The 15,774-nt window shown below is 38.5% G+C and overlaps 1 long non-coding RNA gene across 1 annotated transcript in view; it reads right to left on the reverse strand.

Annotated features, from left to right (window-relative positions):
- Nucleotides 1-15,774, reverse strand: part of LOC137215915 (uncharacterized) — a 144,954-nt gene that overhangs the window by 128,224 nt on the left and 956 nt on the right. Inside the window, exon 2 of the long non-coding RNA XR_010939485.1 lies at nt 13,927-14,029. This is a non-coding gene — a long non-coding RNA (uncharacterized lncRNA). The remainder of the gene's footprint in view (nt 1-13,926; nt 14,030-15,774) is intronic.

The following is a 15,774-nucleotide window of genomic DNA, read 5'->3' on the forward strand; positions in this document are numbered from 1 at the left end:
GGTTTGGGTTTTTCTGAACATGGTTTAATGAATCATCTCCTACTTGCTTGACATTATGTATCTTAAGAAGAAAGTGTCTTAATTTCTGATCACAAGGAAACAGCAAATTCCTCTCTGCCACAAGTTTCAAATTAGGGTTTTTCAATTACTGTGATATTCTGAGAGCCTGGCATGGGCTACAATGGGAACAGGATGTGATTATCACCCCACAAAGCAACATGAGACGGTGCTTAGGGCCAAGAAAAGAATCAAATGCCAGACAGGAAGGCCAGCTGGATCTATCTGAGGGGCAGGAGAGAAAGAAAATTCAGTATTAGGAAACACCAAGGGCTTCCTTGTGAAAATCCTAAGATTATCTGTAACATAATTTTAGGATTATATTACTTGCATCTTGAAGATGCAAGTAACTGGAGGTATTGCATGAGTACAGAATTAAGGAATAAAATACTTATAAGGAATAGTAATTATCATCATAATCATCACCATTCTTCCTCTTCTTCAGAATTTTCACAATATTGATATATTGTATTCCAGCAAGCACACTGCAGTATAGAACTCTGAAGCCAATTTATTCCTTACTAACTAAATTAAAATTTTATTTTCTAAGAACTTTGAGTATGTTTACCCATTTGCTCTTTCTGTTTTCTACTCCAGGGTCTCCTATTAAGGCTGTGCTAATTGTGGGCTAAGTCTCAGCGTGATGTATAAGGTGACTTCCATTCTGACTGGCCTGGTATCTGTTATGATTGTCTGGTACCTTTGCCATATGGTTTGCCAAATATTGCAAACATCTTCCCTTTTCAGTGGTTATTGAATGTTCAACACAGTTACTCCATACCTCTTAATTTTTTCTAAATCTCAGAATTTTTATTTTTTACTCTTGTCTTGGCAATCTGAAAGAAAACTTTGGCTCGATCTTTCTGCAAACTAACTCAAATTTACATATTTCAATGTTTCTAACCTGTGACCCTTCTGCTAGTTAGTTCTATTTATTTTATTGTTGCAGCATCATTTCAGAATTTCATTTCTAATAATTGATTACTGCTTTCACAGCATTTCCACCCTTTCTCCCTCTCCTCTCTCACTCCTTTTCTCTTTCCTTTTCTTCTTATTACATTACCTTCTATCTAAGAATTAAAGGTCTACTTAGTTTATATTTAAAACTTAAATGTAATATAATAATATAATGTAATATATATGTGTAAAATACAATGCAATAACTTAAAATGTTTCTTAACAGGATAACTGTTTCCTTAATGACTATTCCTTGTGTATTAATTTCTAAGCTCTATATTCATAATAACTTTTTTCTCAAACTTTTTGTGAGTGAGGTTGTCTGACCAATTTTTTAAGTCTTTTTAAAATTGAATTTGTTACAATATTGCTTGTTTTTTGTATGTTCTGGCATTTTGGCTGCAAGGCATGTGAGATCTTAGTTCCCTGACCAGGGATTGAACCCACACCCCCTGCAATGGAAGGTGAACTCTTAACCACTGGACCGCCAGGGAAGTCCCTATGTTTGACCAATTTTTGTCACTAGAGAGAATTTCCTCAACTTTGGGGAAAATCTCAGTTTTTGTGGCGGTCAACAAGGATTCCAGTTATGTGGTCTTTGCCCCTGGCATAATGGAGGGCAGAGTGAGGAGATTTGTGTCAGACAGACTGTCCTTGCAGAATTGGAGAAAGTACATTGCCTTTAGAGGCCAAGTAGGTAAAGTGAATATTCTAAGCTGATTTTTTAAAACTGAAGTTTAGTTGACTTATATTAGTTTCAGGTGTACAACACAGTAATTTCATCTTTTTGTAGTTTATATTCCATATAAAGTTATTATAAAATACTGGCTATATTCCCTGTGCTGTATATTATATCCTTGTAATTTATCTAATACTTTATATCTAGTACTTTATACCTCTTAATCCCCCTCACTCATTTTGCCCCTCCCCTTACCCCTCTCCCTTCTGGCAACCACGAGTCTGTTCTTGGCATCTGTGAGTTTCTTTCTGTTTTGTTTAGTTGTTTCTTTTATTCTTCAGATTCCACATATAAGTGAAAACATACAACATCTGTCTTTCTTTCCCTGATGACCAGTGATGTTGAGCATCTTATATAGTAAGGATTATTGGCTACTGGGGAGAACTGTAAAGTGTATTATGCCCACATTCTTTCAAATTAAAAAAAAAAGTTTTAACTCTTTTTTTTTTTGGTCAAATGAAAAAGTCTCCTGTATTGATAAGGACTGACCCTCTCTTGTCTCATTTATGAATCCTACTTTGTGGTCTGCGTGGGTTTCCCAGTGTAGGATTTTCCTGTCCCTATAATTTATGCAGGACAATATTCTAATTCTACAGCACTAGAACCTGCTTTGAGAGCCTCCTGGCAGAATTCCTAATTATTTTGTGAGAAGTAAACTTGACTTGTAGTTTTATCCTAAGGGCAATACTGGTACAAATATGAAAATGCATCCTTGACACAATTTCTCAACAACGGCTATTAATTACTGCCTGGGTATGGCAAACTGAAATATTATTTAGTATCTATCCATTTCTGTCTTACCCTAACTGTGGGAGAATTATACTCACCTACCCTAGTAATGTTGGGCTTGGCCACATCTTTGGCTATTGCAAAGATATGTCGCATTGGTACAGAGGCCTTCTAAATGTATCTGCGCTGTTTGCTTATGCTCTTTTACTCCCCCATTCAAGCATGAGAAGAGAATGCCCCAGGCAAATGCTGCTCCTTTAGCCTGGATCTTGGAAAACAAGCATATATAACAGACCTGAACTCCTCCCTCCCCACCCCAAAGCTTAGAAAAAAGCCACTGCAGATCTATGAGCATGAAGTAAATGTATGTTACTGTAAGGCACTGATTGTGTGTACTGTAACAAAGTTAACTAATATGAAATTTGGTACGAGGAATGGGGTGATGCTGTTAAACAACAGCAGCAAACACCAATAAAACTAAACTAAAATATATGTCATTGGCTTTAGGGCACAACAGTGAATGGCAAGGAAACTATTATAGAAAGTTGGGGAAAAAAACCAATCCATGCTATTATAGAGACAGACAATTGACTTAACTGCCTGTTGCAGTATCTTTAACGTACTCAAAATATCTGATGAACTCCCGTCTTTGGTTGATGCAGTAGGAAGGGAGAATGTTGGTAGATGAGTTGATTGTTACTGGTAGGGTAAGAAAATGATATTAACTCAAAGGAAAACAAACAAACAAAAAAGGTTTAACCTGTTTGAAATTAGGAGTGAGAAGAAAGAGAGAAAATCTATAAATGTTGTCACTTGCAGGGCTGAATGATACAATTACCTCTCCTGGTCAACCACTCAAAGATCAAATTGAGAACATCTTGACTGAGAAAGATCTAGTGAGATCAAGTTCAACACTGGAGCTGAGAGCAAAGAAATAACAAGGGCATGACAGTAGCATCTTTTAAAGGACCCACAGATTGGATTAATCTGACCCAAGATTATCCTTTCAGCTGGTCAAAGTGACTCATAATGGGTTTTTAGACCACGTTCCCACAGACACCCAAGAAACTCAAAGTCATATCAGAAACTCAGAGTCATATTTTGCAAAGAATTCTTGTTAAGGACATTTGCATATGGAGCTGATGAAATAAAATAGGTAAGAATAAGCCAAACCCAACCAAACCAACCAACCAAAAACAAACAAAAACAACAAGATTTGATAAATGCATTTCCAATCTGGACTAAAAGGTACCATGACTCTTTGAGATGTAAAATGACCCTTGGGCACTCAAATTTTAGACCAGAAGAAAGCAGGCTGAGATGATGTTCAGCCACAGTGGACATAATATTCTCTGATGCCCTTTTCAGATGTGTCCAGGGAGAAAAATGAAAACGGAAGAAATTTCCAAGGGCAGAGTCAAGAGCTAATGGAGCAGAACGGAATAATCATCACTCCCAGGGAGTAAGAATGGTGTCCAGTCAGTGCTCTACCAGCTGAAAGGGGAAACTTGCAAAGTTTGTCCTGCTAGATTTCAGAATTACTGTGGATCAGTGAATACTACGTGCCTCCCATTCTTACCCTTCTGAATATGAATGGTTCTTGTGGTTATCTTGTTCCTGTTCCAACATTGTATGCTGTTTGCTATGAGAGCAGATAACTTGACATTTTAGGTCAGAGGTCTCTGGATCAAGAGGACCTATATCTGGAACCAATAAAAGGACTATCCTGAGGTCCTGGATTTCGAGCCTGATGGCATGTTCGAGTAGAATTTTGGAGTTTCTTTATTGAGGATAAGGTGAATGCATTTTATATTTTGAATCAAGGGACTATTTGTGACTAAAGGGGAAGACTGTGGTAGATTTTATTATTCAACTACTTACACTGTTTTCTTCCTATCCTGTGTGGATTGGAGTATATTTCCCATCCCACTGATTTGAGGCTTGGTCTTGTGACTATCTTTGATAAATGGAATGTGTCCCAGTTCTTAGCACAAGCTTTGGAGGTATCACATGTTTGCACTCACCTTGTTGTGCTCTATTCTTTGGTCATGAAAATAGGACACCCCAGATAGGATGTGCTATATATTCATACATGATGTGCTCCGGCCTGGGTCCTGGAATTTAAAAGTGTTTAGAGAGGACTTGAACCTAACCCACATACTAAGCTAAGATTCCCTAGCCAACCTTCATATACAAGAGAAAGAAACTGGTGTTAACTGTTGCAAGCCAATGAGATTTGGGATGTGTTTGTTGCCACAGCAAAAGCTGATTAACACACCAGCCTACTAGCCCATGGCCCATTCTTTGAACTGGATTCCAGTAACTAAGTCCTTATTACAAGTTTCTGCCAGGAAGACTCACCTTATTTTGGAGAATCTTCTGTTCATTTGTATATGTTTGTAAGTTCCTCCTTTCTGTTGAATTTTACGTAATATATTTATATCTTTCAGAAATCACTCTTTCAGCCTGGGGGTAGCATTCTTTCATTCTTCCAATGTTACTGTGAGTTTATTCTTATATTTTCATTTATTCTGCCTTTTCAATGGAATTTTAAGAGGAAGGAATAACTTGTAAATTTAGTTGGACCAAGTCCATCTGATTAGATTCTCTTTAATCCCACTGGCATTAAAAATGTGTACCATAAGGAGGTTTGCTAGATTAGGGGGACAACTCTTGTGAAGGTTTACAAGCCTTGATAAAGTGGTATTTTAACTGGAGGCAGTGTCAAAAATACTTGAGAGAATGTATATGTTTTGGGGGGGTGGGGGCACCATGGACCCATAGTATTTCTCTAATAACCCCACAGTAGTCCACGGACCCCAAACAAAAATTCTCGATACAGATGCTCTAAAATCCAAGTGGTTTGATAGAGTTGATGAAATATGAGATTACAGCCAAATATAATAGGTCCTATGCACTAGTTAAGGCACATGTTTTCACTATGAATTGATGAAACAATTTAAGATATAAAAGAAGAATCCTTAGGAAATTTATCCTGAATAAATTGAGGCCAAAATATGCCAGGAGCTGTAAGAGCCAGAGAGAAGTTCTTGAAGGAGTCTAATAGCATGGAGGACCAGATGCCATTAAGAATTCTTATAAATACACTGCTATTTTTAGTAGCTGTTGCTCCTGAGACCTTTTACTCTAAACTGTAGATATTCGTATTATTCTGCAAGTTTCTCTGCAAATTAGACAACTGCCCACCAGAATTTTCTCTAGGTATTATATAGTTTGGAGCTCATAAAATCACAGGCTGGAAATGGACTTTCTGAATCCATTTAGCATCCTCCATGCCAGCAATTCTAGGGCTCTCCCTCTACCTCCTGCCCTGCACTGCAAGGCTAGGAGGAGTTAGTGAGCATGCTTTCAGCTTAGCGTGATTTGACAAGCACTGTCTGATCTGTCCCCAATTTGTATGTACATGGACATCCACATGGCTTGAATTATCATATCATTCTTTCAGAAAACTCTTTGTGAATATTATCAAGTTATTAACTCTATTGCCATGAAAAAAGAAATAAACTGATTCCAAATCTTTTAACCTTCTAGGGTGCAGGGCAGTTATTTAGTTTCTAAATAGAATTATTTTCTTCTAACATCTTAGAGTAAGATTGGCAGCACTGGATCTAGCTTTGTCACCAGTCATGGTACACTAACTGTGGAGACCATTCTCCAAGATGGCCCCAGAGATGGTCCTGCCTCTTAGTGGTCAACTGCTTGGTATAGTCCCCTCTTACATTCTACCAGATTAGGTCTGTGTGAGCAATACAATAAGGAAAAAGTGATGGTATGTCACTTCTGAGATTATAAAAGACATCACAGTTTCTGTTTTGACCGCTCTGTCTCTCTCACTTGCTCTGGGGGAAGCCATATTGTGTTGCAGTGTTTTGGAGAAGCCCACGTGGGAAAGAACTGGTGCCTTTTGCTAATAGTCACGTGGGCATATGAGTGGGCTTGAAAGTCAATTGTGTGGCCTCAGTCAAGTCTTCAGAGACAGCACTCTTGGCCAACAGCTTGCTACAACTTCATGAGAAACTATGAACCAGAATCACCCAGCTAAACCACGCTCAGATTCCTGGCCCTTAAAAGCTCTGTGAGATAATAAATATGTGTTGCTTTAAGCTGGTACACTTTGGGATGATTTGTTATGTGACAGATAACTAACACACGAACAAAGCCATGGAACACCTCTGTGTCCACTTTCCTACCTATAAAATAATATGACATACTTTTACCTACCTCACAGAAATAGCTTCTAAATAAAATTATAATAATAAACTGTATTCAGAATACTTAACCATTTAGAAAGAAAAATATTCTTTAAATCTAAATTTTTACCATTCCAAATAGAAGCCTTTTAATTAATTTTTAAATTATCACGTTTGACACCATCATAACATTTGTCTGTTGAAGAAACTTCGCCATTTTTTTTATAGTCAACCAACAAAAATAGTATATGCATTTACCAATGCAATTATATTTTACTTTCTCCCACAGGGGCACAACAAACTTGTGTCTCAGATCTCTTCATATTCAGACTTTAATTACATTTGGTCCTTTGCAAGAAAGAAGAGTATTAATAGGGTACTTTACTTATCACAGGCCTTCATTTCTAGACAACCTTTAGTCCTGATGGGATACCTCAAGACTTAGTGTCAAATTAGTTTTGTTTTTGCCTTGATTGAAGTAAACATTTATAGAATTTAAACACTCTTGAAAGTCAGCTGGAAAGCATCTGAAGACAGATGTTGTTCAGCAGTCAAGTGATAATTTTTCATGAGTCATGACTTGTTCATATAACCTCTCCTAAAAATTCTTTGGTCTACTCCAAGACATTTGGTAATTTCTATAGCTTTTAATTGTTTTGCCTGACATGGGACAGGCAATCTTTTTTTTTAAATACACATTTATTTATTTATTTTTGGCTTTGTTGGGTCTTCGTTGCTGCACGGGGTCTTTCTCTAGTTGTGGCAAGCAGGGGCTACTCTTCATTGCAGTGTGCGGGCTTATTATTGCAGTGGCTTCTCTTGTTGCGGAGCACGGGCTCAAGGCACACGGGCTTCAGTAGTTGTGGCTCGTGGGCTCTAGAGCGCAGGCTCAGTAGTTGTGGCACACAGGCTTAGTTGCTCCGCGCCACGTGGGATCTTCCGGACCAGGGCTCGAACCCGTGTCCCCTGCATTAGCAGGCGGATTCTTAACCGCTGTGCCACCAGGGAGGTCCCGGGACAGGCAATCTTTTTGCATGTGTCTCAATGACAAGGGCATAGAGTTTTGCCTACTTGTGAGTATCTTCCCTTTGTTTTTCCTGTCAGGTACACTTTTATATCATGAATTTATGCCATGAAGATCTGTTTCTCTGCTCGTTTGCATATACAATGACTTTTCATTTTAATGCAGCATCACTGGCACATCCAATGTGCCATTTCTCTGAAAACATTTTAAGCTAAATGTAGAAATCCAAATGTAAAACTCAGTAATTCTTTGGTACTATTAGTGCAAATATTACAATAAGATAATCATTAGGTAAATAGATACATTCTATCCTTGTATAAGTTTATAAATACAAACAACAGTTCTATCAAGATGTTCTTCTTTTAAGAATGTTAAAATTTTAATAAAATGTTGTAAATTGAGGGAGTAATATAGTGACTGCCTACCCCATAAGGAGCACTTTCGCGTAATCCTTTCTTTAAGCTTACCAACAGCCCTTTTGGCTTCCAAATGAGGAGGCACGTTCAGGCACGTAAGAGGTAAGAAAGCCACTCAGAATTTAATTCTCATTTTTCCCCTTCAAATATTGTGCTCATTCTAGCACACACTGCTGCTTCTCAAATGATCTTATTGATTTTACTGTAGTCTTTAGCAGTATCAGTGAGAACAAATTCTGTTTGCTTTCAGCTTGGGAAATGGAAAAGGATCTATATTCCTGCTGCCGTCTCCATAATCACTGTGTAACTGAACTCACACTCTGTGTGCAAGCCTTTCTGGATAAAACTTCACACCTTTTCATTTTAAAAAGCTGTTCTAGCTTTGGTTTCAGAGAGTGGTGAAAAAAGAAATGTCAAAGTGATTACCAGCAGGGAAATCTAAGAGTTTTCTAGAAAATAATTAATTTCACCCACTATAACTCAAAAAAGTATCCAAAATGCTGGTTTTTGATGGAAGATATTGTCTTTGAACATCTTACAGATGAGATGCTGTTGTGCCTAAAAAAATCTGCACGTGTGAACCAGGAAGTGCTAGATGTAATGCACTTGCTCATAGAAGCACATGTGTAACAAAGAAAGAACTTTCATTCTGTTGCCTCCATTCCCAGGATTTCTCTCCAGTTACTTAAATAAAATAGGTTTTAATTAAAGGGACTCTCTACAGGGAGACTGCATGATTCAAATAAGGATGAAATTCCACAGAGACACCTTAGCAATTTAGGGTGACATGTCAGCTAGAGTTAAGGAACCATTTTTCCAACCAGTTAGCTGCTGCTTTATTTAACTTTCTGGTCAACCCATACCTATTACAAAATCTAACCGTACATCTACTTTTATATCTTAATTTGCCTGTAGAAAATATGATGGAGCTTTTTCTGAGGATGATTAAAGTTATCATGTGCCTTCCAGATGCAATGAGGGCCTTCTCTAATTTTGGTGTTTAATTTGAAACTTCATGTTAATGTCTCATTTTTTTTAGACTAAAACTTTGTGTGCCTACCTCAAAAATATTGTAGAATTTCCCCCCAAATAAAGAAAATGCCATAAAACAAAATAATTGTATAAATAATTTTGATAGTAAACTGCCAATACTTAAAATAGATCAGACTATAACGTGTTATAATTTGTAGAAGTCAGCTTCTGTACTAGTTGAGGAAATTGAGTTTAGTCTAAGTAATATGTTATTCAACCACATACATTTTTAAAATGATGAACGTACTCTCTGTTGATACCTGCTCCTCTGGTGATTTCGTCAAACCTCATGGCCTTAAATGTCATACGTATGCTACTAGCACCCAAGTTTATATTTCCAGGCTGTACCTCCTCCCTGAACTCCGGACTCAGATGTCCACCTGTCTACTGGGCATCTTCTTTGTGACGTATACTAGGCATCTCAAGTTGATTATATCCAATACGGAGGCCCTGACCTTCCCATCAAAGACTGCCCCTCTCTGTCTGCCCCATTTCACTGAATGGCAATTCATTCTTCTAGTTCTCTGCAACACAAAATGTGCAGTCATCCTTGATGACTCTCTCTCTCCCTCTCATAAGCAAATACTATTAGCTCTACCTGCAAAATAGATACAAATAGTCCTTACCTCTTACTACCTCCACCGTCCCTACCCTTGTTCATGTCAATATCAAAACAGCCTGAGTGACTGTGTTAAAACCCAAGTCAGCTTATATCCCACCTCTAATCAAAACCTTCCAAAGGCTTCCCCTTCCACCAGAGTAAAAGCCAAAGTCCTGCGGGGGTTATGGAACGTGTACCCATCCTTTCACATCCTTCCCTCCCCCCTCATATTGCTAACCCCTTCTATAGACTCCTGCTATTTATACTTGTACTTACTCTGTTCTGGTCTCACTGGTTTCTTGCAGTGAGTCCTTCAAATGCGCCAGGCAGGGTCCCCTACCACATGCATTTGCCTCATCCTGGAACATTTTTCTCTCAAATACTCATGTGGCTAGCTCCCTGTCTTCAAATCAATGCTCAGATGTCACTTTCTCAGTGGGGCCTTCTCTGACACTCTCTTTAAAATTGCAATCCCAGTTCCAGCTTCCTTATCACCCCTTTCCTGCTTCATTTGCTTCTCTAATTAGAATGAAAGCTTCATAAGGGTAAAAATTGTGTCTGTTTTGCTCAATAATGTATACATAGTACAAAGGACAGTGCATGCCATATAATCTGTATTCAAGAAATAACTGAATAGGTGAATAAATGAGTGAATGCTTTTTGTTAATTTCTAGGAATCAATGAATACATTAAAGCCTTAGAAAAATATCTGAGCAAGATGCCCTCACTTATCATATATACATATATATATATATATATATATATGATCATTACCCAATAGGAAATGTTTTTTTGGATATGAATTGCTGTTAATATATTAGTGACTTTTTGGTTACTGAATGATTTAAAGGCTATGGTACCACGTAAACAGTTTTTTCATTCATAAAGTGCCAAAGTCATCTCAGGATCGAATGCCAGTCTGGGCCATATCAAGGTATACTTTCTATCTTTTAAAGAAAATGATCAGGAATTACCTTCTTTGATAGTTATGGTTTAAAAGGATGCTATAGATGGTGGTGGAGAGATGGTAGATATCTGACTGACATTCTCAGTTACAGATTAGAGGAATTATAACTCATATTTTTTAAAAATATGTTTAGGTCTAATAAGGGACAGCTGCAGAAATCCACCGGACACTTCCTTAGAATACTCAAACCCTAGCCCCCACTTAAACCATCTACTCAAGTGATTTTTACTACATCATGTCAGAGCATTTATGCAAGCGGTTAACTTATTTATAAATATAGAAATTTAAGTAATTATGAATAAGTTGTGATGTCTCTTATGGAAGGAGTCTGTTCCATATTTCTCTGAACTTGACAGAGGACTTGAGACTCAGCACTCAAATGATAGCTGATTTGATTGAAAGCCAATCAAAACAAAGAATATGAATATTTACTTGAGAAAACTCTGTCAGTTATTTGTGTATATAAACACAATGTAAAATGTTTCCTTCATTTTATTGGTTTAATGCCATGCTGCATCAGTGCTGTCTGTTTTTCAGCATAAATTCCTAGCAGGCAGGACTTTTGGCTGCTGAACCTTTCTCTGAACAGAAATATGTGCAAAGCGAAGTTTAATAAATGCCATTAGACAATGACTGTCTGTGTTTAATATTTATTGAGCACCAACAGGGACCTTGAGACCTTGGTCCAGGATGAAAAGCTTTTAAGAAGTCTATACCTAATTAAGAAAAACATGGTCCCTGCTCACAAGAAGCTTATCTGCTAAAACAGACAACAGTGGTGTGAGTGCACAGAGAAAATTAATTTTTTTACCTAAGTGCAGCAAACCACCACCACCTTTATGAAACTGCAGGATTTATCTCCTTCTCTCTTAAACTTGTTTTCTTTGTGAGGGCCTCATGTTAAATGCCTGGCAAAGAATGAAGGCAGAGGAGGCTGGGAAAAGGACAGGGGAATGAGGCAATGAAGAAAGGGGTGGTAACAGACGGTGAGGCAGTAGGCTATACGGCCTGAGGGAAGGAGCAGTTGCAGAAGAAATTCCTGTAGAAGAATTCCTGTAGCTGGTTGCTGTGTTTTCTGTATTTTAAAATAACTATAATGTACCATCATCATCATGATTAATTAATATGTAAGTTCAGGTTGCAAAAGAGACCAAACAGGAATGAATCAAACATTGATTTTTTTTCTTTTATGCATGCTAAAAAGCACAGCTGTGACAGAGGGCAGGACTGGTATGGATTTAAAACATATCACAGTTTATTAGGAATGATTTCATAATGCATCCGTATTTATACTACCAGAGATTAGAGAACTGAGAATAAACTGGGAAATAATAACAAACTATGGTTCCGTTTATACTTCCAAAGCACAAATTATTATCTGTTAGTTTATTTTTGTTCCATATCTTAAATATAACAGGGTCAGCACAGGAAAGTTTTGCTTATGTGTGGAAGATACGTCTAGTTGTATAATAAAAATGTTTGATACAGGAAATTTTTCGATTCAATCAAGAAAATAAATTTAGTCCCCCAATTTACACGTGCCAAAAGTTATCTTTTGCCACATCAACTGGTATTTGATTTTTGTGTGATAACTGCATTCCTGGTTTCCCAGTTCAGGATGACAGTGAATGTAGGGAGATAAGATGAAGAGTGAAAATCCAAAGGAAAGGCTGGAAGTGAAGTTTGGGAGAAACCAAACAGATGTTAACCTCCCAAATTGCAGAGAAATAAGAGGCAGAGACAACAATCGTTTTTCAAGGAGAAGGAAAATATCAAGATAGAGATGGTGGAAACTAGCAAAGGAAGCAAACACACAGTCATGTTCCTGAAGCCAGTGATTCTTGGGCAGAGTTGCTCTTAGATTAAAATCATAAAAGGCACTGCAATTCAGCTCATACCTACCCACAGGAACACGCGTGTGTGCGCGTGCACACACACACACAACATCCCTCACACAGTCTCACTTACACTGAGTCAATTAAAGAAAATAATATCCGAATAAAGTTGAGGAAAAACCACCCATCCAAGTATATTCAACAAAATGACATTCTTTTGCCACAAAAATTCCTTGGGAGGATGAAAACCCTTTCATCACGTGCCTGAATTCTCTGTTGCTGGTCCCTTTGTTAACTGTTTCCTATTTCTAATCACTTTACTTTGCCATCAAATTCTATTGTTTCAAGGTCTTTCTCAAAAGCCACCTCTATGATCTTTTATCTGATTCATCCAAACAGATGTGATTTCTCCTTTGACCCCTCAATATTTTGTTTCAATGATTCATATGAAATGTATTATATCCCACTGTACCTTGTTATTATTTTTCTATTTGTTCACTCTTCAATAGAATAGAAGATCTTTAAAGTAGGGCTTATTCATCATCGTGAATCCCGAACTGTTTATCATCAAATACCTGCATCTAGTCAGGAGTCAGTAAAATTTTGTTGTGACATTTGTAAATGTGGAGGAAAAGACTTGGCTTTAAACGCACACCTGGAAGACCATGTGTACCATCATCCTATCTCTTACCTGTGTCTAGATTCATCCACTTGATAATCCTTAGGTACCCACTGTAGTGAAGGCCCTCAGCTATTATTAATAATCTATAGAATAGGACTAGTAAGATATTTTGGATACGTTATGGACCAGGAGATAAAAATAAATACTTCTCTATACATTTTGATACTTAAGCAAATATATTACTGTAGAAACGTGTAACTTTTCTCTTTGGGAAAAAAAGCATTCACAGTAAGGATCAAGATATATAATTCCATTTGAATTTCATGTACGTCCTAGAACTGTCTTTTTCAAATTCACCTTTTCTCCTGCGATACATCTATGTTGTGGATCTGATTGCTCACTCTCATTGCAGGCTGACACGGGCTTGAATCATCTCAAAATATTTATTAAGCTTTCAATTTGTGCCAGTCCCTACAAGGTGTACAGAAATGAATCAGACACAAATGTTATTCCTGAAGGCTTCCTAAGGTGGTAGGGGCTCAAGTCTGCTTGAAGAAAGAGTTAAGTGCCATGAAAGTTGCAAGAGGATGGGGGGAGAAGGTGGAGGAGGCATTTGCCTTGAGTCCTGAAGGATGGGTACACTTTTATAAGAGAAGGGGAAAGAATGGTCCATTGAGGAAGTAGCAGCTGTCATAGGCAAAGGACTCTCATATTTGTCTCCCAGGCAGAAACATACCTGAATGTGTCCAGGAGGATGCCTGCTCTCTAAAACTGGGTCCACGTCATCTTTCCTCCATGGAAGGTGGATTATAAATCATTTCTTCATCGACTTCATTCTCCTGTCAAAGGGGACACTTTATTTTTTATTAATTTTTATTGAAGTATAGTTGCTTTTACGATGTTGTGTTAGTTTGTGCTGTGCAGCAAAGTGAATCAGTTATACATATACCTCCTCTTTTATAGATTTCCTTCCCATTTAGTCACCACAGAGCACTGAGTGGAGTTCCCCGTGCTATACAGTAGTTTCTCATTAGTTATCTATTTTATACATAGTAGTGTATACATGACAACAAAGGGGCACTTTAAATGTTAACTAAATCCATGACTACAGAGTAACTGGAACTCTTAGAGGACAAAAAAGTGCAAGATAAATCCAGTAAGGTGAGGTGATCTTTCTGTCTCTAACCTCTCCAATCTTTTCAGCCTTTTAGCAGTAAAGATGTAGAATTTTTTTTTTCTTTCTTGGGGAAGGGAGGTGTGAAGCAATAAAACCTATTCTGTGTTGCTCTGGGAAGTCTCTGTTCAGTGGTTAGTAGCACATGGCTGGCACCTGAGATTGAGGGTTTGGGGAGTTAACCAGAGTGCACTAAAGCTTGGAGGAAAGGCTCCCTTGGGGAATTAGATGCTTTAGTGGGACAATGAAATTTCATCGACTGAGAAAGGATAAACAAAACCTTTTACCAAAGGTTCTGGGAAGTGGAAAGAGCACTTGGGAGAACTGTGATGCAGGGGAAGATACTGTATAATGTGTCACAGAAGGGAGAAGCTCTCTCCTTTCTGCTATGGTCTGCCTGAACCCAGACCAAGTGCCTACACCCAAACCCTGGTCTGGAGGACCCTACTCTTCCTGTCTGGTGTCCCCTCTCTTCTGTTAAGACTCTGGGCTGGCACCTCTACTGTCACGGCTACTTAAGGCTTCGAGCTGCTAGAGCACCTCCTATGGTGCAATGGTACTGACACTGAGCAGGGCCCTGTGGGGCTCCTGGGCACAAAAGCCTTTCTGCGTCCCCGTTTCTTGATTGCGGGAAATAGGCTTCATTCAGCCTCCGGGATCTTTCCTCAGTTACAAGGAGCAGGTTCAAACAGTTGCTAATTAGGGAAGGGAGGGGATGCAGAGACAAGGGAGGAAGAGTCAAGAAACAATAGTGCAGCCTTGGGGCAGGGTCCTGGTTCCCCCTCAAGGGATACACACAATATCTTGAGCTGTTTTGCAGATACTGAATCCCCCACCAGGTGGGAGAAGTTAACTGTGTGCTGCCCACAAACACAGAGACCCCAGATGGGTTGGAACCAAGTTGAGGATGCCGACTCCCACTTACCTCACCACCAGCCAATCAGAAGAACGTCCACGAGCTGATCACGCCCTCTTTGAACCGTTACTATAAAACTCCTCACTACCCTCTCCAGGTCAGGACACAGTTTTGAGGGCATTAGCCTGCTGTGGCCCCTTTTACCTGGCAAAGCAATAAGCTATTCTTTCCTACTTCATCCAAAACTCTGTCTCTGAAAATTAATTCAGTGTCAGGGTACAGAGGCTGGATTTGGCTTCATGAGCAAGTTAAATCCACAGAAAATTATTTGTGTGACTATTTCCTTAGTTATTCCCAGGATGGTTATTTAGTAGATGTATTCTAGTTAGTAGATGTATTCTAGATGCATAGGAGAGAAGTTAATTCATTACATTCAAGGATGCCTTAAGTCATGAGGTCTTAAGTTTTTCCTGGACCCTGAGGAAGTCTCCCCTGGGTGCTAACAGTGCCATAAAGTGGAAAGATCCCAAATCCCAGAGTCACTACTTGGCAGG

The sequence above is a fragment of the Pseudorca crassidens genome, chromosome 21, assembly GCF_039906515.1.
Source record: "Pseudorca crassidens isolate mPseCra1 chromosome 21, mPseCra1.hap1, whole genome shotgun sequence".
NCBI classification, from domain to species: domain Eukaryota; kingdom Metazoa; phylum Chordata; class Mammalia; order Artiodactyla; family Delphinidae; genus Pseudorca; species Pseudorca crassidens.